The sequence below is a fragment of the Phyllostomus discolor genome, chromosome 1 (assembly GCF_004126475.2).
Source record: "Phyllostomus discolor isolate MPI-MPIP mPhyDis1 chromosome 1, mPhyDis1.pri.v3, whole genome shotgun sequence".
Lineage (NCBI taxonomy): Eukaryota > Metazoa > Chordata > Mammalia > Chiroptera > Phyllostomidae > Phyllostomus > Phyllostomus discolor.
Genome location: NC_040903.2, coordinates 108,323,039 through 108,349,081, shown reverse-complemented (window position 1 = coordinate 108,349,081; position 26,043 = coordinate 108,323,039).

The window sequence follows — 26,043 nt, the reverse complement described above, 5'->3', positions numbered from 1 at the left end:
GTCCTGGGAGCAAGTTAGTATAGCTTCTACCTGTTCCATTGCCACCTTGGATCTCCACACTGCTCTTTCATAAACAAAACAAAACAAAATAAATCTCACAGAAGCTATTTTACAGCTTTTATGACCTGCTTTTTTATTTGAAGTCAAATATTGTGGAGGTCAATAAACATATTTTTACAATAAATTATTTTATAGTTACAGTGTATTCCATTGTTTATTTATTGCAAGATATTTGTTTCTAAATTTCAGTATTATAAAGAATGTTGTGAATAATTATTCATATATTGAAATATGCATCTGCATTATTGATTATAGTTGATGAAGTTAAACTTTTAATAGTGAAGTTGCTAGTTTTAAAAGTTTGTATTTTTCAAGGTTATTGGTACATATTTATTTTGAGGTCACATCAACCCTTCACCCCTTCACTCCTCTAAAAATACCTAAAGTTTTCTGACAGTGTTCAGAGGGGAGAGGAGAGGAAATTTCAGGGGAATTTCAGGAAAAAAGAGGAAGGGTTTACAGGAAGAAGTATAAAGGACACATGGATAAAAACTAGGGGTTGGTGGAAATGGGAGGGAGGAGGGGAGGGCTGGGTGGGTGGGCTGGGATGGGAGTAAAAGAAAATTGTAGTGTAACAAGAATTAAAATAAAAAATTTTAAAAAATAAAGCCCATCTCCACCTCTCAAAAGAAATAAAATAAAGATACCTAAGGTCTTAACATAAACAGGGTGGGGCAAAAGTAGGTTTATAGTTGTGAGCATGTATTGTAAAACACAATTTATTTTTATTTACTTATTTGTTATTGCATTGTTTTCCATATGAGCAAGTGTAAACCTAGTTTTGCTCCACCCTGTGGTTTTTATCATATTTTTTATAGAAAAAAGTCAGAGAAGACTCAATGTATTTTTTAGCCAGCTTGGAAAAAATCAAAATGTCAAAATCCAACCTTCTAAAAATGTCTGTCTTTTAAAAATTTGAGCTACTTTTATTCTTAAAGTTATTGCCACAAAATGGTTTCAAACCCCTAAACTATAAATACTGATGCCAAACAGTCCATTTCAATAATGAGATGCCTCTGCTGTTTCAGCATTTGCATGAATTGAAGGTCATTTGTAGTGAGAATGAGGTCATCTTTCCTGAAGCATCAGTGCTGTCTTCGGAAATGTTGGAGTGCCTGAAGGGAAGCTGAGAGCATCCACTGGACACTATTATTAAAATCTCCTAATTATTTAAAAAGACATTTGGATTAATAGAGTAGGTTTCTCTCATTAATGTCTCTGGGCAGACGATATAGAAGTTAGAAAGCCACAGCTTCACTGCTTTTCACCAAAGCCCATTGCAGTACTGCCAGATGGAGGGATAACGTAGGTACAAAGTGTTCTTCAGAAAAGGTTATAAGCTTGTAGACAGAGCTGAATGAGAATACAGTTCTGAGTGTACCAATGCACCATATTTTGGCAGTGGTTTTCTGAAGAGAATGTCAGATCAATACACTACCATGTCAAATTGACTATCATCTTTAAAATAACTTCATATCTAGCTTTAGAAGGAGCTAGTGAGGTAAAAAGAGAAAAGTAGTTATATGAAGGTTTATATTGGACAATAAGTAGTTTATCTCTTAGAAAACAGGTATTGATAACATACTCAATAACTTATACTGAAAAGCTTATGGAATTACTCAAAATGTATGTGACAGAATTCTAGAGTAATGAGAAACAAGTGCATGTTATGATTCAGTGTAATATCATTTGAATGACCATCTTTGCATTGTATACATTTGTCTAAGCCACATAAATAATTATACCTTTATTTTGTATAGTTTATTTTATGGAGCAAAATTAAAATAGATTAGTATAAAGGGGAAAGATCCTAAAGGCCACAACAATGTGAAGAGGTTGGCCATGTGCAGTATCAGCTGAGTAACCCATGAGGACTGAGGAAATAAGACTGGACTTCTTCCATAGAGCAGACCTGGCAAACTCCCATAAAATTAGGTCACTAAGCAAGCGTTACAGGGCTGGCAGTATACTTATAATTCTCAATCTCCCTTTAAGTTGTTTTTTTAAAATATTTTTTAGCACTCATAAATTCTGCGAAGGCAAGTAAAGCAAGTATCTGAAATAACAGAATGGCTTGTAGGTACATGAGATGAATTCTAAAAATGAAGAATTTATAAAGTGTAAAGAGAGCCCTGAGAATTAAGAGAGCTTTTAAGACTAGTAGGTGAACTCAGAAGCTTATCATTCAACAAATAAACAAGTATTTATTGATAATATACAATATATCTGATACCATAGTAATTACATATGGTAAGAAATGCAAGTCCTAAGTTGGGTATCTGCCTGTAGTTCATTTGGAAATGTAATAACAACTCAAGACTACTACATCAAAATAACACACATGCCCCCTTCATTTACTAGATGAAGTAAAATGTTGAAATCAGTGGGCAGTGTATTGAATGACGAGGTTCATAACCTCCTCATGTCTCAAATCTCAAGTTCTGTTTTCAAAGACATTTTCTGGCACTTTTATTCCAAAAGGTCTCTAAATACTCTTGGGAACCCAACAAAGTCTAAGTGTGTTTTCTAGCCAGTGGCACAGGTATTGCCCAATGTTTGTTTTAAATCTTTAGAGATATTCTTTAGGTAAGTTATCTGGTTATTCTTCATTTAATAGTAATGGTTCAAATTCCTAGGGGAGAATGAAGTAATTGAGCTTCCTGCAGAGTCTCACAGGGCAGTTCTTTGCTCCTCAGTGTTGTTGTCAATAGTATCAAAATGTTTGGAAAGGTGACTTACACTCTTCCAGCTGTATGGATAAAGATTTTCTCCTAAGGATGGAAGATGGCGGCTTTACTCTAGGCAGCGTTTTTCTCCGCTTCTGTGAAGAGGGGGGAAACTCGCGGATTGGTGGAGAAACAGAGCAAGTGGACTAGGTTACCGAATCACTTTTGAAAGCAGGTCATCAAAAATTATTGCGATCACGGAAAAAACAGATGGTAAGGAGACTGCTTCAGGACAAAAGGGACCCAGGGATCAGCTCGGGGACTAGGGGTGTGCAGTCTCCAGGCCCGGTGCTCCCAGGTCTGCCTTGGGGCTCCCGGGAGAGGGGAGTCGCTGCTCCCTCCCCCAAATATGGGGCGTGAGCAACTCCAGGGGAGAACATGCTGCTAGAAGGAACAGATTGGCCAATTGGACTGGGAAAAAATCGCCCAGGGACTGTGAACACCCGCCCAGAGACCTGGGAGAAGTGAGGGCCTCTAGTGGACAGGACCAGGGGCAGTCTGGAAAAGCGCCCACACCCCCAGCCCGGTGGAAGTGCAGATCGGTGGAGAGCACAGAGCCAGACTGCCCTCGGCTCTCGCCCCATAGGGAAGCCTGAATCACGAGCTTTGATCCTGGGAGGGTCGTGGCGCTTGGTGCGTTCATACAGTAGTGGCTCAGAAATTTCCAGCCAGCCTGACTGGGGGAGCCGGGAAAGGCGCCAACACCCGGTCTCGGAGTGTGGTTCGGCGGGGATCAAGGAGCTGGAAAGGGCTCGGCTTGCGCACCATTGGGAAGACTGACTCGCGTGCGCTGTGAACCTGGAAGGGTCGCGGCAAGGCGCTTAGGGCGATCCTAGACCCCAAATCTCAAAAGTTTGGGGGAGGGACGTGCCCTTTTACGATTGCCCGGGGGGGGGGGGCACAGTGAATCCCAAAACGTCACGGGTGCTTCCTGAGATCATACAGCTGGAACCCTGCAGGACCCTGGAGTCCGGAAGAACGTGGAAGTGAGATTCAGAGAGCCAGTGTGCTTGGGAGCGCCCAGGGTACCTCACAGACTTGCTGAGATCTGGCTGGGAGAGAGAGAAGCATTTCAAAGGTCCCTCAGCCAGCTGAAGCCAGCAAGATCAGAAAAACTGGTCTGGCCAGTTAGAAACCAACAAGAGGTTTTTTGTTTGTTTGTTTGTTTGTTTGTTTGTTTTGTTTGTTTTGTTTTGTTTTTGTGGCTGTTGTTACTTGATTGATTTTATCTTGTGTTTTATGTGACATTTTATTTTTCAATTCTTATTATTTTCATCTCGCAATCCCATATGTTTCTCTTCCATTCATCCTAATATTATTCTTTCCAATCCAAATTTATCTCTCCTGCACTACATCTTCTGCTTTTCTTTCCTTTTTCTTTTTTTAAATCTTGCAAGTTACTGTAAATTTGTATTATCTTTTTCTCACTTTTGTGACATTTTTTATTTTAATAATATTTTGGTATTCTTTTTCTTTCTGTATAATCTTCTTTGCTTGGCTGGTTATACTGTCATTTGATAGGTTCCCCCTGGTATCTCAGTCACAAGGTGTTGATAAGTTACTATCCTTCATCTGTGTTCCATTAATACACCTCTCAAGGTTCTATACTCTTTATTCTTGTTATCTAGACCTCATTGATTCTGCCACAAGACTGTCACTTTACTATGACTGTTAGTAAGACCTAGTCTATAAAACAGTAAATACTTCTCAATACCCCTACCTGATCTCAGCCCACTTTGCAATTTTCTGAACTATACTGTTGTGGGGGTTGTCTCTATTCTTTTACACAATACTCCTATTTACTAATCTTTAATCCAACCCTACCTTAGAATCTGACCTCCCACAGCCTCACAGTGTTCTAGATCCAACTAACAATCCTCTCGTCCCCAATAAGAGTCTTACCTTCTTTCCATCCTTTCTAAAACGTGGATAGTGGGATGGAGGATCATGGTTAACACTATAAGGAGCCAAAGGATAACCCATCTCTTCTCTACTGGCTGCTAATGTAAATATCATAGTATACTGTCTTGCTGTCTTAAACCATTTTGCCTTATTCCTCCAACTGATCACTAAAAAGAGTAGGGGGAAGCTGTGAACACCAGGATACACGAAGGAATTGCACCACTGAATCTCACAAATATTCTACCACAGAAGTTCACACCATAATTACAGGGAATCAGAACAGATCAAATTAACAAACAAGAAGAAAAAAAGAAGAAACCCACGAACAATGAGAAAACAAAAAAACAACCCCCAATTGAAGGGAAAAGAGGAAGCCTCAGGAAAAATGCTAAATGAAATAGAGGCAACTCAACTATCATATAGTGAGTTCAAAAACAATGATTACCAGGAAGTTCAATGAACTCACATTGAGCTTTCAGAAATTAGAGGGAAACTACAACAATCTCACTGCAAACTATATAAACATGAAGAAGGAAATAGAAACTCTCAACAAAGGTCAAGAGAAATGAAGAATACAATTTCTGAACTGAAAAACACAGTAGAAGGAATGAAAAGCAGGATCGATGAAGCAGGAGGTCAGATTAGCGAGCTGGAGGACAAAGTAGAAAACAACATCCAGAAAGAGCAAGAAAAGGAAAAGAGGCTCAGAAAGAATGAAGAGGGATTAAGAGAAATTCAAGACAATATGAAAGGTAATAATATCCGTATAATAGGGATACCAGAAGGAGAAGAAGAAGAGCAAGGGATCAAAAACCTATTTGAAAAAGTAATGAAAGAAAACTTCCCTAATTTGATGAGAGAAAAAGTCACACAAATCCAGGAAACACAGAGAATCCCAATCAAGAGGAACCCAAAGATGCCCACCTCAAGACACATCATAATTAAAATGGCAAAATTTGAAGACAAAGAGAGAATCTTAAAGGCAGCAAGGGAGAAAAAGGAAGTAACATACAAGGGAGCCCCAATAAGGCTAACAGCTGACTTCTCAATGGAAACACTTCAAACCAGAAGAGAATGCCAAGAAATACTCCAGGTAATGAGAACCAGAGGTCTGCAACCAAGGCTACAATATCCAGCAAGGCTTTCGATCAAGATAGAAGGCCAAATAAGAAGCTTCCCAGACAAAAGAAGTCTAAAAGAATACACCTCCACTAAACCAGCTCTGCAAGAGATTCTAAAAGGACTGCTTTAAGGAAGGGAAGGAAACAGAGAGAGAGAGAGAGAGAGAGAAGAACACATGTACATAAAAGACAATGAATAAATACCTATCAATAATAACCTTAAACGTAAATGGATTAAATACTCCAATCAAAAGACATACAATAGCTGAATGGATAAGAAAAAATGACCCACATATCTGCTGTCTACAAGAGACCCACCTCAGGATAAAAGGCCTACACAGGCTGAAAGTGAAGGGCTGGAAACAAATCTTCCGTGCAAATGGACAGGGAAAAAAAAGCTGGGGTAGCAATACTCATATCAGACAAAATAGATTTCCAAAAAAGGTCCATAAAGAGAGACCCAGAAGGTTACTTCATAATACTCAAGGGAAGAATCCACCAAGAAGACATAAACATTGTAAATATATATGCACCCAACATAGGAGCACCCAAACACATAAAGAAAATCTTAGAGGACTTCAAGAAAGATATGGACAGCAACACAATTATAATGGGAGATTTTAACACCCCACTATCAAAAATGGACAGATCTTCCAAACAAAATATCAACAAAAATATTGTGGCATTGAACAATACCCTTGATGAAATGGGCTTTACTGATATATACAGAGCCCTCCATCCAAAAGAAGCTAAATACATATTCTTTTCAAATGTACACAGAATATTTTCAAAGATTGACCACTTGATAGGACACAAAACAAGCCTCAAGAATTTCAAGAAAATTGAAATCATACCAAGCATTTTCTCAGACCACAAGGGACTGAAGCTAGAAACCAACCCCAAGGAAAAAACCCCAAAACACTCAAAATCATGGAGATTAAATACCATGCTATTAAACAAAGAATGGGTCAAGAATAATATTAGGGAAGAAATCAAAAGCTTTCTGGAAACAAATGAAAATGAACTCACAACAACCCAAAACTTATGGGACACAGCCAAGGCAGTCCTGAGAGGGAAGTTCATAGCAATACAGGCCCACCTAAAAAGGTTAGAAACATTCCAAACAAATAACCTAACCCTACGCCTACAAAAACTCGAGGAACAACAACAAAGGCAGCCCAGAGAAAGCAGAAGGAAAGAAATAACCAAGATCAGAGCAGAATTAAATGACATAGAGACTAAAAGCACAATTCTAAGGATCAATGAATCCAAGAGCTGGTTCTTTGAAAATACAAACAAAATCGACAAGCCTTTAAGCAGACTCATCAAGAAAAAAAGAGAGAAGACCCAAATAAACACAATCAGAAATGAAAGAGAAGAGATTACAACAGATACCACAGAAATACAAAGGATTGTAGGAAATTACTACAAAGAGCTGTATGCCAAGAAATTTGAACACCTAGGTGAAATGGACAAATTTCTAGAAAAATATAATCTTCCAAAACTCAATGAAAAAGAAGCAGAAAGCCTGAACAGACCAATAACAACAAAAGAAATTGAAGCACTAATCAAAAAACTCCCAACACACAAAAGCCCTGGGCCAGATGGGTTCAAAGGAGAATTCTACAAAGCATTTAAGGAAGAGCTAACCCCTATCCTTCACAGACTACTCCAAAAAATCCAAAAAGTTGGGAGCCTCCCAAACTCTTTTTATGAGGCCAACATCATCCTAATTCCAATACCAGATAAAGACACAACAAAGAAAGAAAACTTGAGGCAAATATCACTGATACACATAAACACTAAAATCCTCAACAAAATACTGGCAAACCGCATCCAACAATACATTGAAAAGATCATACACCATGACCAAGTGGGATTCATTCCAGGGATGCAAGGATGGTTCAATATTCGCAAGTCAGTAAATGTAATACATCACATAAACAAAAGCAAAGACAAAAACCACATGATCATATCAATAGATGCAGAAAAAGCATTTGATAAGGTACAGCACCCATTTATGATAAAAACACTCAGTAAAGTGGGAATAGAGGGAGCATTCCTCAACATAATAAAGGCCATATATGAGAGACCTACAGCCAACATCATACTCAATGGGCAAAAATTAAAATATTTTCCACAAAGATCAGGAACAAGACAAGGATGTCCACTTTCACCACTTCTATTCAATACAGTACTGGAAGTTTTAGCCACAGCAATCAGACAAGAAAAAGAAATAAAAGGCATCCAAATCAGAAAGGAGGAAACAAAACTGTCACTGTTTGCAGATGACATGACAGTATACATAGAAAATCCTATAGACTCCACCAAAAAACTGCTTGACCTAATAAATGAATTTGGCAAAACAGTGGGATACAAAGTGAATATCCAGAAATCAAAGGCATTTCTGTACACCAACAATGAAACAGCCAGAAGCAGAGATCAAGGAAAAAATTCCATTTGAAATAGCAAAAAGAAAAATAAAATATCTAGGAATAAACCTAACCAAAGAGGTAAAAGACCTGTATTTAGAAAACTACATAACACTGAGGAAAGAAACCAAGGAAGACACAAACAAATGGAAACATAGACCGTGTTCATGAATTGGAAGAATTAATATCATCAAAATGTCCATACTACCCAAAGCAATTTACACATTCAATGCAATTCCTATTAAATTACCAATGGCATATTTCACAGACATAGAACAAACACTTCAAAAATTTATATGAAATTATAAACCACCCCGAATAGCTGCTGCAATTTTGAGAAAGAAGAGTAAAGTAGGAGGGATCACAATACCCGACACTAAACTATACTATAAGGCCACTGTAATCAAAACAGCCTGGTATTGGCATAAAAACAGGCACATAGACCAATGGAACAGAACAGAGAGCCCAGAAATAAGCCCAAGTTTCTATCGTCAATTAATATTTGACAAAGGACGCAGCAACATAAAATGGAGTAAAAATAGCCTCTTCAACAAATGGTGTTGGGAGAACTGGACAGCCACGTGCAAAAAAATGAAACTTGAGCACCAACTTACACCATACACAAAAATAAATTCAAGGTGGATAAAAGACTTAAATATGAAATGTGACACCATTAAAGTCCTAGAGGAGAATGTAGGCAGGAAAATTTCAGATATTTTAGGAAGAAACTTTTTTACTGACTTGTCCCCTAGAGCAAGGGACATAAAGGAAAGAATAAACAAATGGGACCTCATCAAAATTAAAAGCTTCTACACAGCTAAAGAAAACAGTATCAAAATTAAAAGAGAACCAACTGTATGGGAAAACATATTTGCCAATGTTACCTCAGACAAGGGTTTAATCTCCAAAATATATAAAGAAGTTACATGACTCCATCCTAAGAAGACAAACAACCCAATTAAAAAATGGGCAAAGGACTTGAACAGATACTTCTCCAAGGAGGACATACAGAAGATCCAAAGACACATGAAACGATGTTCAATATCACTAGCTATCAGAGAGATGCAGATTAAAACCACAATGAGATACCACTTCACACCAGTCAGAATGGGCATCATAAACAAAGCAACAAACAACAAGTGTTGGAGAGGTTGTGGAGAAAAGGGGTCCCTAGTGCACTGCTGGTGGGACTGCAGACTGGTACAACCACTATGGAAAGCAGTATGGAACTTCCTCAGAAAACTAAAAATAGATCTGCCTTTTGACCCTGCAATTCCACTGCTAGGACTCTATCCTAAGAATACTAAAACACCAATTCAAAAGAACCTATGCATCCCAATGTTCATAGCAGCACAATTTACAATAGCTAGATGCTGGAAGCAACCAAGATGCCCATCAATAAATGAATGGATCAAAAAACTATGGTACATTTACACAATGGAATTCTATGCAGCAGAAAGAAAGAAGGAGCTCCTACCCTTTGCAACAGTGTGGATGGAGCTGGAAAACATTATGCTAAGTAAAACAAGCCAGGCAGTGAAAGACAAATACCATATGATCTCACCTTTAACAGGAACCTAAATAACAAAACAAAGAAACAAGCAAAATATAACCAAAGATACTGAAATAGAGGCCAGGCTGACAGTGCCCACAGAAGAGAGTAGAGGGAATTTAAGGGGACAGTGGGAAGGGTTCACAGGAACAAACTTAAAGGACACATGGTCATAAACTAAGGGGAGGGTGGTAATGGGAGGGAAGTGGGGAGGGGTGGGAGGGGGGACTGTATTGGGAGTAAAAAGGAGAAAACTGTATTTGAACAATGATTAAAATTTTAAAAAAGATTTCCTCCTTTAATAAAAATAGAAAAAGCTAATAAAAGCTCACTTCCTGTTGCAGTAACCAATGTACAAGTAGTCTTTATCATTTGACTATTCCGCTTATAGTTTTCTAGTCATTACAAATAGGTTACAAATAGGGAAAGCTGAACATGTGAAAATACTTATCATGGGCTCCAAGGGCCTGTGGTTAATGCATTTACAACAACAATGACAACACACAATGATTTTTATTTAAAAGATAATCTTGGACTTGGATTCTAAACTATATTTTTAAACTTAATAAGAAAGTAGTAAACATCAGCTTCTCTTGGTTAAAAGTCTTTAAACCTTTGCAGCTAGAGAAATAGTCTTTCAGTGGCTGAGAAACAATAACTTCATTTTTTACATTTCTTTGGTTTCATCACATTGAAAGCATATTATTAAATTTCCTATGATTTTTAAATCATTTTTTCAATCAGTTTGAGAAGTTCTAAACACCACATTGCAAACCTAATTATTTCTAAGAAGGGCTTTATCCATTCATTTACTGATGAGCACTTAGGTTGCTTCCAGCACTTGGCTATTGTAAGTTGTGCTGCTATGAGCGTTGGGATGCATAGATTCTTTCAGATTGGTGTTTCAGGGCTCTTAGGGTATAATCCCAGCAGCAGAATTGCCAGGTAAAAAGGCAGTTCCATTCTTAGTTTTCTGAGGAACTTCCATACTGTTTTCCATAGTGGCTGCACCAGTCTGTATTTCCACCAATAGTGCACCAGGATTCCCTTTTCTCAACATCCTCACAATACTTGCTGTTTGTTGATTTGTTTATGATGGCCATTTGGATCAGTGTGAAGTGGTATCTCATTATGGTTTTAATTTGCTCATTATGGTTTTAATTTGCATCTCTCTGATGGCTAGTGATGTTGAGCATCCTTTCATATGTCCCTGGGCTCTTCGTATGCTCTCCTTGGAGAAGTTTCTGTTCAAATCCTTTGCCTATTTTTTAGTTGGGTTGTTTGTCTTCTTGGAGTGTAGTCATGTGAGTTCTTTATATATTCTGGAGATCAAACCCTTATCCAAGGTATCACTGGTAAACATGTTGTCCCATACAGTTGGTTCTCTTTTCATTTTAATGCTGTTTTTGTTAGCCATGCAGAAACTTTTCATTTTGATGAGATCCCATTTGTTTATTCTTTTTTTAATGTCCCTTGCTCTAGGGGACATATCGGTGAAAATATTGCTGCATGGAATATCTGAGATTTTCCTGCTTATGTTCTCCTCTAGGACTTCTTTGGTGTCATGGCTTATATTTAAGTCTTTTATCTACCTTGAATTCATTTTTATGTATGGTGTGAAAAGTGGAACCTAATCAATAAAACAAACAAGCAAGCAAAATATAATCAGAGACACTGAAATTGAGAACAAACTGACAGTAACCAGAGGGGAGGTGGGAGAGGATAATGAGGGGATGAGGGGAAAGGTTTTCAGGAACATGTATAAAGGACACATGTACAAAACCTAAGGGGGTGGGATCAAGAATGGGAGATGGGGATGGCTGGGTTAAGGGAGAGCAGTGGGGGTGGGGAATGGAGACAACTATACTTGAACAACAAGAAGAAAAGTTTTTAAAAAATGAGAAGGGTTTTATGTCACATATGACTGACTACTTGTCTCTAATATGCAGAAATACTCATTTTATTTGGAAATAACTAAAAGGTCCTGTTAAATTATGGATAAAGTATGAATTATTTTATGCCTAATTATAAAAATAATGAGTAAAATATCAAAGAAATTTGTTTGGGGAACTCTAGTAAAAAATAATAAAAGTTACTAATTTCCATAATAGAATCTGGAGGTAATTGTACTCCCAGTTTTATGTGAAATAATTTTATTATTACTAATGTCTTTAATTCTCAAAAGTTAGTTGTGGTATTTTTAGTGTAAGTTTGTTTGGAAAATAAAGGCAGAATGATATAATTATTATGGGAATTTTATTATCTCTCCAAGAAAGGAAAAAATAAACAAAAAGACTAATTTCAGATATGAATATGGACATGTAGGTTCTTTTTGCTCTACCACTAAGCAATCTTTGGCAAATAGCTTTAATTTCCTGAAATTTGATTTCCATATCTACAAAATAAATAAGTTCAAAGTAAATCACCCCTGAGATATGCTCTACAAAAACAGTTCCTTGGTCAAATAAATTTTGAAATCACTACACATTGTTTTCCTATCATATATGTAGAATCCTGCAGTAGTGGAACTTGCTTATCTGTTTATGCCAAAATTTTCCAAAGTGATTTGACCACAGACCTCTTTCTCTGTTTTCTTTGTATAGTGACAATTAACATACTTGGAACAAACTTTGAGAAATTCCAGCTAGATGATCTACAGGGTGTGCTTCAGATCCCACATTTTGTTGTCTCATGTAATTTCAGGCAAGAGAATGAAAAGCTGAGTTTCATTCATCTTTCAATAACAAAAATTGGAACCCTATTCATGTATTAAACTCATTATTTTTCCTAATATCTTAGTAGTACCACTTTTTTTATTTCCATGAACACTGAAAATCAAAAATATTTTGCTCACACCATAGACCATGTTTTAAATCACTAAGACTTCCGAGGCAGAAGCAAATTATCACTGTTATGCTAAGCTTAACTCAATTACTAAACAAATTTCAAAAAGCACAAAAAAGACAAATGGTTAAAGCCTTGGACATGCAAAATAAGCCTATTTATTTATTTATTTATTTATTTATTTATTGTTGCTGTTCAAGTACAGTTGTCTCCATTTCCCCCACACTCTCCACACCCCAGCCATCCCTACCTCCCACCCTTGATCCCACCCCTCTTTGGCTTTGTCCATGTGTCCTTTATACATGTTCCTGAAAACCCTTCTCCCTTCTTCCCTCATTCTTCCCTCCCACCTCTCCTCTGGTTACTGCCAGCTTGTTCTTCAATATCTCTGGCTATATTTAGCTTGTTTATTTGTTTTGTTGATTAAGTTCCACTTATAGGTGAGATCATGTGGTATTCCCATTTAAATCACTGTTGCAAGTCACTGGCTACTTTTACTCCATAAACATTTAGTGAAGATATGTTGTATAACAATATTATGATAGACACTCTCAATTAATGAAGAACAAGTGCTTCTTTATATTAAGGACGTTTTTGTCTAGCAAGAGATATACTAATTATGTATTATTATATTATATATATAATAATAAGAGAAAAATAATTATTTCTGTCTATTAAGTCCCTACTACATGACAGGCATTATAAGCCCTAAAAACACAGATTCCCTTATTGTTCTTAGTTTACAAAGAGCTAACTAAGGCTTGGAGAGGTTAATGATTCCTTCAAAGACAAGGAATTGTCAAATTACAGAAAGAATTCAGAGACAGGTCTCTATGACTCCAGCATCATACTACCTTTCAAATCAGGTTTAAAAATGAATGTAGGCAGAAAAGAGGGGTTTAATGGGATGGTAAAATAGTGATGTGAGAAGAGGCTTAATTGAGAGAATTGGGTTTTATAGGAAGGAACAAACCAGATTACCAGGAGAGTAAGTTGACCTTTTGGGGGAAAAAATGCATATCTCCAAGGAATGTAAAATGCATAGATGTAAGGGTAGAACAGAAACATGGGGAGGAAAAAGGCTTCCAGACTTATTCCTTTCTCAGACTATCTAGCAACAATTTCTAGTGTTTGTTCTCTCCTAGATACATGTTTGAACTTGACCTGCCTTTATTACTCAGTGTGAGCCCTAACCCAAATGGACACTTGAGTCTTCTCTATGGACTATCAAACTACCTTATCAGATCAAATATCAGTATCCATGATTTCTTTTAAAAAACTCAGAGACCCCAACTATGGCTCTTATAAAAAAATGAAAAAAACAAGGAGAAAATTTATCCCATAATCCTAAACCATTTGCCTGATTCATTAGTACCTATGGGGGACACAGGTCCACCATCTTGTCAGGGAAATTTCAAATGCAAAATATTCACTTTTTTTTTCTCAGAGAACATCATTTTGCATTGGAAGAATAGAGAAAGAGAACCTGCTATCTAATCTAATTCAAATGTAAAGATTTATTTATTACTTTGAAAGGAAGTCTTCATTCTTGGTTCCAAATACTTCTTTTGGTTTGTTCTGGGCACAAAGAGTCCTATCAAAGTGTCAGAGCTGGTGAGTGGCAGCTTGGTGCCTTTGAAGATTACTGGGTGTATTTCCTATGTAAACTTACCTACTTAAAAAGATTGAGAAAAGAGCCCTCACTGGCCCTTCATCCCTTCTTCCATTTACTGCCTTTGAACTTCATGAGGCTTAAGTAAATTAAAGTATTAGATTCCACCATGACTCAAGGTAATGAAAACCTTTCTTTAAAGCCTCAGATGAGCTGTAGAAAATAAAGAGTGTATGTGAATTCCTTAGGTCCATGACTTTGGGCTGTTCAATGGGTACACAGAGAGGCTCCCAAGCATCTTACCCAATTCTCATCAAAGGTAAGGTATAGTTTGAGACTCAAGTGTTCTGTGTTCTAGTCTCAGCCTGGATGTTCATTCACTGTGTAGCCGTGGGTGCTTAGAGGGATTGGATTAAATAGTATTTTTAAAAGATAATCCAGTTCAAACATTCTAGTTTGTAGAAGTGGGCAAGATGAAATATCTGCCTTAAGGAAAAACTCAGCTTTTGGTGTGTGTGTTACAGAATGTAGGACACATCTCTCAAGGACAAAGACAATTCTTCCTCTGAACCCTGAATGATTAAAGAGTGTATGCACACAAAAAAGAGATTGCTTCATAGAAATAACATTAATAAATTGTATACTTGTATGAAAGGGTCAAGTTACATGTATTCCAACAATCCCTCAACTCTGTTCCATAAAGTGACAAAAATCCATACACACTGGTCCTCCCTGAGAGAGTCACCATTACCCTCAGGAGTTACAACTCAGAAATTCTATACTTCTGGATGCCTGGGTCACTTGTTTTCGCAATCCCATACCTGGGCCACTCCTGACCAGAGGACTCATTCCCCTACAATTTTGTAATAAGAAGAACAAGTAAGCAAAATACAACCATAGACATTGAAATTAAGAACAAACTGGCAGTAACCAGAGGGGAAGTGGGAGGGGATAACAGAGGAGAGGTGAAAGGGGAAAAGGTTTTCAGGAACATCTATAAAGGACACATGGAAAAAAACAAAGGGGGTTAGGATGAAAGGTGGAAGGTGGGGATGGCTGGAATGGGGGCAGTGGTGGTGGGGAAAGGGAGATTGCTGTACTTGAACAACAATTAAAAAAATTTTAAAAAAGAAGCATACATATATAGTTTTGCAACTTAGGGAATCACTGGGACTCAATAAGTCTAATAAATGTATCCAACACAATATTATGGAATTAACACTTTACCAAATTAAAGAGTTTTCTATGCCTTTGTTATGTATTATTTTCTAATAATAATGCAATATTTGGCACAACTATTCCTACTTGTGCATCTCCTGTGTTCTAAGTACATAAGCCTTTGGAAAAATACTGGCCTGAATTAAAAGATAAAGAAAAGCTAACCAAGTATCATGAAATCTGGGTCCATAGTTTTGCCTTGTTAAATCCATACTGTGCTATAAGATCAAAATTAAACCTAGGAAATCTCATTCTGTGTATCTTAGCTGCCATTCCTTATTTGATTTTCACCAAGAATTCTAAATGCATTGTCATCTCTCCTTGAGAAAAATTTTTAGGTTTTTTTTTCTCTAGACAGACTTTTGCTATCACATGGTAGGAAAGCTCAAAATAAACTAGACTCTAAACGACATGAGGAAAGGTAAATGTCTTTATATCCCTGACCTGATGTGGTAAATGCTTACATACTATTTATTAAATAAGGTTAATAAATTAATGAATTAATGGAGAAATAAAGAACTTGGAGACCCTAACAACGTAGGGACATGTGTAGCTTGCAAACATCTTAGTGATCCATTGTGATGTTTTGTAAAATGCCAAGTTTTGGTTTGTCAGTTTCATTCAGGGACTGACTGTGTAGCATAGTCCTATTGGATAACTATAAATTCCGTAGAAAATCTGAGAACATCCTCTCTACCAACTCAAACTGGTCCTGGCAGACCTGAAGTTTTGTGAATTCTAGTATGGTAAAGTCTCATCAAATGTCAGTTAACAATGTCTAGAGAAAAATGTTCTATTAGTTTCATTAAAAATGAGAACAGCAGATTTTTCCCTTTGATTTTCCTAAAATAATTTATTCTTGCTACAGAAAGTCTCCCTTCCCCAGGGTCATTTCTAAGTTTAGATTTTTCTTTCAATGTCTTTCAATAGGCTCTTCTAAAGTGAAAGATATTATTATGGCCAAATTTAATTTGCAAGAAATAACATTGAATTGAAGGGAAGCTACTTCTTTTTCTCTTTAACCATATCCAGTCAGTTTTGGCCATCCTGGGTTCAATTGCTAGAAATTCTGCCAGCATTTTGACATTGCTTCTAGAGCTAGCCTGAGCAGGACAAAGGGAATCGATTTTATGCTACCACTGCTTTTGGTCTTCCTTCTTGTTCCTGTGTACCCAAAGAGAGTTTCCTGGTGAATGGATGACTATTACTCTTTCATTTTAGTCTTGAGAATCCTCAGCGTCATTAGGAACACCAAGAAAGGGAAGAAAAGATAGAAACTCTTCCTGCAAAGTGAATTAACAGCTTTCATACAAAGAGATGACAAAACGATCTTATCTTCCAAAAAGTGTTTATTCATAAAAATGACAGTGATGTTTATTTCTCCTCTGAAGAATAATAACACTGGGCAAAAAAAAAATGTCATGCGGTGTATGTAGAAGAATTTATTCATTTATCTGACAAATGTTTATTAAGCTCTCATTATGTGCCAGGCATGGTTGTAGTTTCTGGGGATAGAGTAGTGAATAATGCCAAAAACATTTCTGCACTCAAAAGAGAGAGATTTTACAAACAAACTAGTTGTTTAATGTTTTTCAGGTGATACTATGAAGAAAAGAAAAGCAGGGTAAAGGAGAGGGTAAGGATGTGCATTTGTCTAGCAGAGACCTGGATCATAAAGAGAAATATCGGAAATGACAGCCCTGTGAGGACTCCAGAGCTGCAGTGCTCAGAACCAGGGAGGAGGTGCATGGCAGAGATGAACATCCAGAAGAGCAGGGCCCCAGTGATGTGGCTCTTTTAACCCAAGGTGAATTTTCAATTTTATTCTAAGTGCAGTAGCAAGGCATTGAAGACTTTGACAGGGAGTGATGTGATCTGATTTCTATTAAAAGATTTCTTTGAGGAAAGGAAAAGACTCAGAGTCTTTTTCAAGCTGTCCAGGTAAGCTAGAAATGTGGTGAAATTAACAGCATCAAAAGTAACTTAGAAATCTCTTCCTTTGGGTTTGATATTCCCTCATAAATTCTGTCCCAAAGTTGCTGCATCTAAATCTTGGAAGTAAGAATCCTGAACAAAAACATTCTGCAATTATATCTCATACAGTTGGGTGTGAATGGCATTATTTCTCTTCTCACTAAACCTAGTTAGACTACAGGAATGTTTATATAAGCTTCTGAAACAAAGAAAATGAGGCAAATTATGTGACACAAATGGAAATACATATTCAAGCAAAAAAAGAAAATGGTGGGCTAGGAGGAAAGACAGTGATGTGGGGATTGGGACACATCAATCAGTCCTCAACAGTCCCAGTGAAATATAAGTGGCTGAGTAAAATAAATACATAAAAATAAAATATTTCATCAAACTGTATAGCAATTTACATTTTCAACACCAAAAATTCAGAGAGTGGCCAGAGAAAGGAATTTTGCAACATTTTTGTGTATATTTGGCAGTATAGGAAGTATAACTTGAACACTGAAATGTTGGGATTACCTGGAAATGTTCAGTTTTATGCACAAAGGATGAATAGTGTTTACATTGGGACTATTCAAGAAAATTGGAAATATACAGACATCTTAACTATATCATGCTCCTCCTTAAAAATAGACAAGTTATTACCATTTCAACTCACCAAATATAATCTTGGTGAAATAAGAGAAGAAATTTTCACCTCCATTTTATAAATGGGAAAATGAAACACAGTGAGGTGACAAGAATTACTTTCAGTTCCATAAAGACAGGATCAAACCCAGAATCTCCACATTCATTTCCTCATTCATTTCTTAAGCTACTACAGAAACTGGTCACCCAAGAAGTGTCCGAAGTCACTTTTACCTTTTTTCATGTTCTACACAGTAGAGGAATGAGTTCCCTTGCAGGGAAAATAGAACAAAAGAAAAAGATATTTGTTTTCCAAAAAGATTTAAAAATTATATATATGCATTATATAATATATATAATTATATATATAATTATATATATTATGCACACACACATATATCATATATATCTCACACAAATCAGTCATCGCTTAGAAGCAGTGTATTTTTATCATATTGTTTAGACTTTCTGGCCATGTGAGGATTTACTATTCATATAGTTCAGAAAAGTTCCAAATAAGAAGTAGAGAATGAAACCCAGGAGAAATGATTAAGGGGTACTGAGAAGTTTAATTCTGAAGAACAGATATACCAAAAAATAAGTCCCTAACAATCTAAAACATAACAACTTGCAGAGGTCAGTGAACAATTGCTACCTTTGTCATATAATTGAATGTCTTTTAGTTTCTGGTGCAAGTATGCTGATCTAGCACCATGATGAACACAATGAGAATGAATTTACATTTCATGGTGAGCATTTCTGGTTAATTATAACTAAAATGTCTGGGGAAGAAAACAACTGTTGCATACCAGAATGGTTCACAGCAAATGAGGGCTTTACAGAGTACTCTCGCCATTCTTCTGAGGCCTCTTTCTGCACTGTTAATGATCAAGTCATATCTTTCTTTTTGTCTTTTTATTGTCCTATATATTCTTTCCCTTTTCTTTCTGTTTCAAGCCTTAACTGCATAATTCAAATCTCACTTTATTTGAACTCAATGACTTTCACCTTTTATGAACCCCCACAATAAAGAAGAATATAAAAATTCCTAACTAAAATCCAGTCATGGTAGGTAGTCACATCCTAGGTCTACATCTTCCTTTACAAAGATCAATCTTTGCCTGAAATGAGCTTGTCTGTTGTCTTTGTACATCTAAGATAACAGACATTTGAAGTATCAGTGTAAAACCCAACCCTGGGCATTAGAGCAGAGGACCACAGAACCCTCACTGTTATCTTGGTGCCTGCATACCATCTCTATGTGTTATAAATGTAAATTATTAACTAACCTGTACCCACTAATGTAGAAAAAGTATATGTCTCTATGTTTTGCTTTTTATCCAATCCCAGAGATTTCTCTGTTTTGCTTTCTCCTGCCCCTTTAATCTCCCAGCAATGGATTTCATATTATACTTCTTATGTCTCTTCCTTTGATTCTAATGTATAAAATAATAAAACTGCTATCCTCTGGAGCATTTTTCCAATCCATTGAGATTTTGATTCCCAGCAATTGTCATCAATTTGGCTTAAATAAGCAAAAAATTCTGTACAGGTTTGCACATTTCACATGTCAAATATCTACTGTATATAAAGTCTGTGCCATATAATGTAACTCAGGGTCCAGAGAGAGTCCACTTTGAATACGTCTCCTCAGGAATTCTGGAATATCATGGCATACCTCTTATTCTTTAATTTATGTATAGAATCACATCAGCCAGTGAAAAGCGACTTCATCTTCACAGTTTAGGTTAGTTAAAACAAAAATTTCCAGGAAAACAATTAGTTTGCAGAGTTTAGGGTCATACACAATGGTGGGTCCAATAATTCTATCAAAGTTACAGTATGAAAAAGGTACATTGAGAGGACTCATATACTACAGTATGAGAAAGGTTCCAGCTCTGATCCCAGGGAGAGCCAGTGGAAATAGTTTCCACTTGAACTCATGGAGAAATGGCAGAAAAAGTACAATCATGCAATAGATATTTCCATGGTCTAGCTTTAATGAAAATTTAGCCTAAATTTTTAAACCATGATCTCTAACATATTAAGGTAGTACTTACTATTCATAGGCCAAGAAAACTGTTGGCAAATTGTTGGTAAGGTAGAAGCTTTAAGAGATATGATGAATAGTGGAAGATGGCATTCTCAGAACTGGCTAGAAAATAAAACAATAATAGTAAAGGTAATAATGATAATACTCATCATTGATTGATTTTTCTTTATGGGTCAACATGATGTACATTATCTCATCTACTCATAACTACTGTTTGAGATATTATTAAGTAATTTTACAGAGTGGGAAACTGAGGCAGAGTTGAAACAATTTACCAGGAATCACACAAGGCATAAGTGACAGGGTCAGAATTCAAGCCGTAAGTGATTTCAGAGCTTCTATTCTTAATCCTCATGCTCTATGTCTTCTACACAATGGTACAAGGGCAGGGGAATGCTCTTGTATTAAAGCCCAGGTGAATTTCCCTCACAAAAGGAGTCTTTAAACTGGCCACCTGATGGCAGGGGTGGGGTGGTGAGGCAGTGAGGTGGGGTGAAAGACTGGTGGAGGGTTTACAACCTAAAAGTCCTGAGGGGTAACCTCAGTTAGAATGGACCCAGCCTTGGATTTCCCAGTAATAGAGATGGCCTGGGATCCAAAGCCTTCTTCTTTATTTTTCTCTAATCATTGAACACATGGCATGCATCTAGTTATAAACTTTCACTCTCAGGATGTGAATTCAATAATAATAATAATAATAATATTTTTAAAGAATACTTAACATTTAATTGATAAATTCTCTTTCCTCTAAGATGAGAAGTTTCACTATTACCCTGTAGAAATGGGCGGCAGAAGATTGACCATAACTACTTTTAAAGGGCTTTTCAGTTTCCAGTGAATCTGAGTTTTAGTTACATCCCCATTTGTTAAAGACATATTCAGAAAGCGAGTCTTCAAAGAAATTGAAGATTTATTTATGTATTTATTTATACTTATTTATTAAATATAGTTAGCATATTATGTTAGTTTCAGGTGTACAACATAGTGATTTGACATTTATATACTTTAAAATGTAATCACCACAATAAGTCTAGTAACTATCACCACAATGTATAGTTAGGACAATATTTTTCACTACATTTTTCTTCTCCTTTTTCATTCATCCTCCTACCTCTTCTCTGGCAACCATAGTTTGATCAAAGTCTGTCTTTGTTTTCTTTTCTTTGTTCAGTTTGTTTTGTGTTTTTTAATTCCACATATAAGTGAAAGTGTGCAGTATTTGTCTTTCTCTGTCTAACCTATTTTTCTTAGCATAATGTCCTCTAGATCCATCCATGTTGTTGCAAATGGCAAGAGTTTATTCTTTTTATGGTCAAGTAATATTCCATTGTATACATGTACCACATCTTTTATTCATTCATCTATAAATGGACACCTAGGTTGTTTCCATATCTTAACTACTATAAATAATGTTGCAATACAAATAAGAGTGCATATGTCTTTTTGAATTGTCTTTGTTTTCTTCATATAAATGTTGAGAAATAGAATTTCTGGGTCACATGGTAGTTCCATTTTTAGTTTATTGAGGAAACTTCATGATGTTTTTCATAGTGACTGCACTAATTTATACTCCAATCAACAGTGCACTAGGGTTCCCCTTTCTCCACATCTCACCAACACTTGTAGGTTGTTGGTTTATTGATGACAGCCATTGTGACAGGTTTGAGGTATTATCTCATCATGGTTTTGATTTGCCTTTCACTGATGATTAGTGATGTTGAGCATTTTTTCTATGTCGGGCATCCATATGTCCTCTTTGAAGTAATACTTGTTTATGTCCTCTGCTCATTTTTGTTGAATTATTTGGGTTGTTATTGAGTTGTATGAGTTCCTTATACATTTTGGATATTAACTCCTTATCAGAGATATTATTTGAAAATATATTCTCCCATTCGGTAGATTATCTTTTTATTTTGTTGATGGTTTCTTTCACTGTGCAGAAGCTTTTTAGTTTGATGTAGTCACATTTGTTTATTTATTTATTTTTTTGCCTTGCTTGAGGAAACATACAGGGTCAGACAGCTTTACAGTGAATTCCACCAAATTTTTAAAAAATTGAAAACTGAGAGAGAGGAAGATGGTGACAAGATAGGTGGGAGCAGAGTCCACTTCCCCCTGTGCAACATCTAGCCAATCTTCTGAGGAGCAAATGGTATCCCAGCATATGTGAAGTTTGGAGGCCAAAATTGTAGAGGACATTGAAAAATCAAAAAGTAAGGAGATTGCTTTGGGATGTTAAGGTCCCTGGGAACAGCACAGGGACCAGGGGAGGTGCAGCCCCAGGCCCAGTGTTGGCCCTACCTGCCACAGAATTCTTGGAAGACAGCCAGGAGAACAGCTCCCTCCCCTGCCAAACAGGGAGGTTTGAGCAGCACCAGGATGGACCTGGATGCTTGAAGTCACTGGAGGAAATAAAGACAAGTGGCAAATGCACAGGGGTGGTTTGCACCCTCTGAGACTGTGAATGCAGGCTGGGTCATTACTAGAGAAATTGGTAATTGTGGCCACACTCCTCCCCTCCCATCTGCTGCAGTGGCAGAGGGCACCAGTGGTGACCCAGTCACCACCTTGGAGGCTGTGTACTCATGCCTACAGGGGGAGGGAGGGTGCTGCACACACCCGCCACACTCACCGCTGTGCCCCTGCCAGCAGTGGAGGCCAAGCACCCACACCCACAGCCCCTGCAGCTGCACCCCTCACCCTTGCCACTGTAACAGCAGAGGAGGCTGCACCCATGCCCACTGCCCCAGTCTCCCTGCCTACCCTGCAGGACCTGACTGGCTTGCTAAGAGGAAGGTGGAGGTATCCCCCACAAAGGAGAGCAGCATGGCTCAGGGAGTTAGCAGTATCCAAAAGACTTAACTCAGTGGGGAGCCAAGCTACCCTGAAGAAACTTTGAGAGTCCCTAGCACCTAGGACAGCAAAGAGTGAGAAGGTGGAGTGTGAGTTGCCCCTAATAGGTATACCTCAAGGACAGCACAACTGGTGGACTGAAGGCATAGGCCTGGTGCAGGGGGGCACTGGGGACTAGCAGTAAACTGAGGAACTGGGTTGGAGGCTGGGCAACTTGAAGAGCGAAGCTCAGACCTGGCCTCCCTCCCCACAAAACCATGGGAAGGGAGAAAAGTGAAACCCAATCCCCCACCCCCACCCCAGTGTGCTGCAACCAGGAAGACCAGGAAAACTTAATTGGCCAATTTAAAGCCAGTAAGAGGCTTTTTTCCCCCTTTCTTTCTGTTTTTTTTTTTTTTTGTCTTTTCTTTCCCCCCACAAGTGAGACAATAAGACCTGGAGCTGTGAAAGGACCAGAGGAAGACCCAGAGTGGTGTCATCCCAACAACTGAGAAACTGAGACAAATTTCAATTTGCTTTTCAAAGAACTTGCAAGTTATTGTTTATTGATATTATTATTTTTTCATTATTTTTACTTTTTTATGTTATTAGTATCTTTTAATTTCTCTTCTTTCTGTTTAGTTTTCTTCATTTTGTTTGCATAATTGCATTGTATGACTGGTTTTCTTTGTTCTCTCTTTCATAGTGTATTTTTAATTTCCTATCTTTCAATTCACTTGTGTTCCAATAGCACACTACACTAGGTCCTGTACTTCTTATTGCTGTTATTCAGATCACATAGATTCTGTCATGTGATTGTTGCTCTATTACTATTGTAAATAATTGTTGTTCCATTCAATTGTAAATACTACATAGCACCCCTCCTGGATCTTAGCTCATTTTACTGTCTTCCAGAACTTTATTACTGTTGCAGTTAACTGTAGTCTCTCGTACACTACACCTATTTTCTATCATTTACTCTCACCATATCTCATAACCTAACTTCCCATAAGCTCACTGTTTTTTGGATCCAACTCACAATCCTTCTCCCCCCAACAAGAGTCTTATCTCTTTTGCACTCTGTCTAAAAAGTGACCAGTTGGGTGAAATATCTGTTAGCACTATACTTATGCAAAGTATATCTCTTAGCTACAGGTTTGTACTTTAAGTCCCATAGAATACACTCCTGCTGTATTAAAACATTTTGTCTTCCCCCTCACTCATCACATAAAAGAGTAGGTGGGAGCTGTGAACACCAGTATACCTACTGGAAGAGAGAACCCATCAACAGAAGAACCACCAACAGATAATAACAGAAGAAAGTGAAGGGGTGAGTGTAAGCCACTAACCTCCACCCAGGACCAATCTGGAATTACAACTAAATAGTAGAGAACTTACCTAGAATAAACAATTGAACAATAGTGAGAGAGAAGTCTCAAAACCTCAGACAGACAGAAGAACAATATTCAACACAACCTGTATACACCAGTACAACAGAATACAAGATGTGGTAGGTGGAGTGACCCTCACTTAACCATCTGGAGGGAAGGAAGCACCAAAGAAAGACCCAACAACAATCAAAACCCAAAGACATACAGAGAGCCAACATAAATGACAGCCCAAGAGCAGCATGTTCAGGAGATCAAGGAAACTGCACTAATGAATCTCAAACCCAGAGAGTCAAACAGATAAATTCAAGAAGCAGAGGCTAACAAGAAGAGTCTCACAAACAATGGGAAGACAAGGAAAAAATCTCCAAATGAAAGGAAAGGAGGAAGCCTCAGAAAGAATGCTATACAAAATAGAAGTAAGTCAACTATCAGATATTGAGTTCAAAGCAATTGTTATAAAGAAGGTCAATGAGCTCACAGAGAAAAAAAAACTACAGGGAAACTACAATGAACTCACTATACCAACATGAAACTATAACAACATGAAAACCATATAAACATGAAACTATATCAACATGAAAAAGGAAATAGAAACTATCAACAAGGGCCAAGAGGAAATGAAGAATACAATTTCTGAATTGAAGAACAGAGTAGAAGGAATCAAAAGCAGGCTCAATGAAGCAGAGGATCAAATCAGAGAACTCTAGGACAAGATAGGAAAAAACACCCAGAAAGAGCAAGAAAGAGAGAAGAGGCTCAGAAAAAAATGAAGAGGCATTAAGGGAACTGCAGGACAACATGAAACATAATGATAGCCAGAGATGCCAGAAGGAGAAGAAGAAGAGCAAGGGATAGAAAACCTGTTTGAAAAAGTAATGATGGAAAACCTCCCTAATTTGATGAGAGAAAAGTCACACAAATCCAGGAAACACAGAGTCCCAATCAAGAGGAACCCAAAAAGGTCCACTTCAAGACACATCAGAATTAAAATGGCAAAATTTCAAGACAAAGAGAATCTTAAAGACAACAAGGCAGAAACAGGAAGTAACATACAAGGGAGCCCCAATAAGGTTACCAGCTGACTTCTCAATGGAAATGCTCCACGCCAGCAGAGAATGGCAAGACATATTCCAGGTAATGAGAACCAGAGGCCTGAAACCAAGGTTACTTTACCCAGCAAGGATCTCAATTAAAATGGAAGGCCAAATAAGGAGTTTCCCAGACAAGAGAAGCCTCAAAGAATACACCTCCACCAAACCAGCACTGAAAGAGATGCTAAAGGGACTGCTTTAAGAAAAGGAAGAAAAACAGTGAGAGAGAGATGAACAAAGGTACAAAAAAGTGTCAATGAATAAGTACCTATCAATAATAACCTTAGATGTAAATGAATTAAATGCCCCCAAAAAGACCTAGAATAGCTGAATGGATAAGAAATCATGAGCTTCACATGTGCTGCCTACAAGAGACCCACCTCAGAACAAAAGACCTACACAGACTGAAAGGGAAGGGCTGGAAACAAGTATTCTAAGAAAATGGACAGGGGAAAAAAAAAGCTGGGGTAGCAATACTCATATCAGACAAAATAGTCTTAAGAAAAAAAAGGCCATAAAAACAGACCCCAAAGGTCACTTCATAATACTCAAGGGAAGAATCCTTCAAGAAGACATAAACATTGTAAATATATATGCACCCAACACAG